At 39.8% G+C, this 2414-nt stretch overlaps 1 non-coding gene across 1 annotated transcript; it reads left to right on the top strand.

Moving 5' to 3' along the window:
• Positions 1-788: 788 nt before the first annotated feature.
• Positions 789-895, top strand: LOC148562728 (small nucleolar RNA R71). The gene has a single exon (XR_015888167.1). It is a non-coding gene; the product is annotated as a small nucleolar RNA R71 (small nucleolar RNA).
• The last annotated feature ends 1519 nt before the right edge of the window (positions 896-2414 follow it).

The raw sequence follows: 2414 nt of genomic DNA, 5'->3' as shown, positions 1-2414 counted from the left end.
GTGAGACAAGAGCTTGCAAAGTAGCAGTCAGACCATTCAGACTGGCATTAATGTTATTTTCCATGGTCTGTTGACTTCGCTCAAAAATTTTTTGTAACTCTTCATTAGGAGACGAAGAAGGGTGAGTAAATTGAGAGGTCTGCTGTTGGGTATTCTGTGGTCCTTGGGACTGCCTCAGGTGAGGTGCTCTGTAAGGTTGGTTCTGCTGCTTGTTGTTGTTATTATTCCACCTCTGATTTCCCTGATTATCTGTGCCTCCTCTGTTATTATTGTCCCTCCAATTCTGGTTAGAATTGTCCTGCCATCCATGGTTATTATTTCCACCTTGATTGTACCCTTGGTTGGGGCGGTTATAGAAGTTATGAGTGGATGCCACCATGTTGTCTTCCTGCTGGAGCTGCGGGCATTCATCAGTATAATGGCTATAATCAGCACAAATTTTGCAGACTCTTTGTGGGACTAACTGTTGGCTTTGCTGTGCTGGAGAAGGTTGAGCTTGCTGAACTTGTTATTGATTCAACTGCATCTGCTTCAGCAAGTTGGTCATTTCACAGATACTCTGAGCTAGAGCAGTAGTCTCTCTGCTAGAGGATACTTCTGCAATGGCTTTTGAACGGCCTTGTTTCTGCCTGTGGTTCCTAGTAGATTCAGCTAAGTTGCTGATCAATTGCCATGCCTCATCAGTGGTTTTGTACTTCTTCATAGACCCATTGCTAGCACTTTCCAATGTGGTCTTATCTTGGGGCCTCATGCCCTGTGTGATATAGCTGAGTAACACTATCTTGTCAATCCTGTGGTGGGGGCATGCTTCCAGAAGATTATTGAAGCGCTCCCAGTATTCAAAGAGAGTCTCGTTGTCATCTTGAACAATCGTGGAAATGTCTTTCCTTAGTTTATCAGTAACTTCAGATGGAAAGAATTTCTCCAAAAACTCTTTTCTGAGCGTATCCCAGTTGGATACATTTGCTAGGGGTTGAGTGTAGTATCACTCTCTTGCTTTTCCCTCAAGAGAAAACGGGAAAGCTTTCAGCAGAATTGAAGTTTCATCAGCACCATCACACCTGACAGTAGAACAGGCTGCCTGGAAATCTCTTAGGTGCTTGATGGGCTCTTGAGCAGGTAAGCCATAAAACTTGGGCATCAAATTGAGTAGTGCGGTCTTTATTTCAAAATCTGTAGCCACCGCTGGGTGATGCGCTTGAAACGGTTGCATTGTAAAATCAGGGGCTCCTTCCTCCTGGATAGTAACTCTTCTGGGTTCTGCCATGTCGTCTGCACATGAATCAACCGAATCAGTAGAACGGGGGCTGGTTTCTTCCTCAGATGGCGTTTCAAATCCGCCTTCAGAGAGGACTAACCAACGTCGAGCTCGCCTTATTCGTGAGATGGTTCTTTCAATCTCAGGATCAAATACTGACAAGCGTGGATCAGGAAGTGAACGCGTCATCTAGCAAAAGAAACATGCAGCTCATAGTAGCAAAATAAAATAAAATGCAAATAAATAAATTCTAATTAATAACTTTAGCACTCTATTGCAACTCCTCGGCAACGGCACCAAAAATTGATGCCGGCAGAAATTGGCGAATTAAAATTGTTAAAATATATACGTTGCAAGTATAGTTCTTAATTCGCCAGAAATCCGCCTATCAATTTAGAAAGATGTCACAAAAAATTGAAATTAAAATACTGAGAGTATGAATCCCAGGTCGTCTCCCAACGAGTTGCAAAAAAGTGTGCTATTTTATTAATCAGAGGTTTTCAAAAAGGTTTGAACTGAGCAAACAGGAAATTAAATTGGTGAATTTAAATAATGTAAATAAAAACCTTGACTGGGAATTGATTAGTTGGAATCCCTATTATTGTTGGAATGCTCTCAGGATTAATTGACAATTAAAGGTTGTCCTGTTTAGTTATCCTTCACTAGGTGAAGGAAAGTCAAACAAGTTGGAATGCTACATCCGTTCACAAGTTGCAATCTACTTAATTAAAAGGGATTGGTGTTAGTGATTAGAAGGCAATCCAACCATAAACTCAATTACAATTTTTCTTTCAAGCCTTCCAACTCAAAGGTTCCTTTCAATCAATTCCCCATCAAGTTAGGGAACTACTCGCTCATTGTGAATGTAAAATTCATAGCATATAAAAAGGAATTAAAGGAAGACATTGTAAATAAAAATCGAAATAGTCAATTAAAAATAAAAGTGATCCTTGTATTAAATAATCCTAAAAATACTCCAATGGTAAAATTAACAAAGCAAAGAACATGGAAGAGTAAATCCAAGTAAAGAAAACGAACTAGAATGACGAAATCTTGATGAGGTAATAACTCTTCTCCGTGTTCCAATGCCAAAAAGTAAGAGAAAATTAAATCCTAAGAACTATGAATGTGTAGAGAGAAAAATCTAGAGGAGTAG

This window comes from Arachis ipaensis, chromosome B6, assembly GCF_059453495.1.
Source record: "Arachis ipaensis isolate K30076 ecotype BB chromosome B6, ASM5945349v1, whole genome shotgun sequence".
Taxonomy (NCBI): Eukaryota; Viridiplantae; Streptophyta; class Magnoliopsida; order Fabales; family Fabaceae; genus Arachis; species Arachis ipaensis.
The sequence above is the reverse complement of the archived record's forward strand: the minus strand, read 5'-3'. Positions and strand labels throughout refer to the sequence as shown.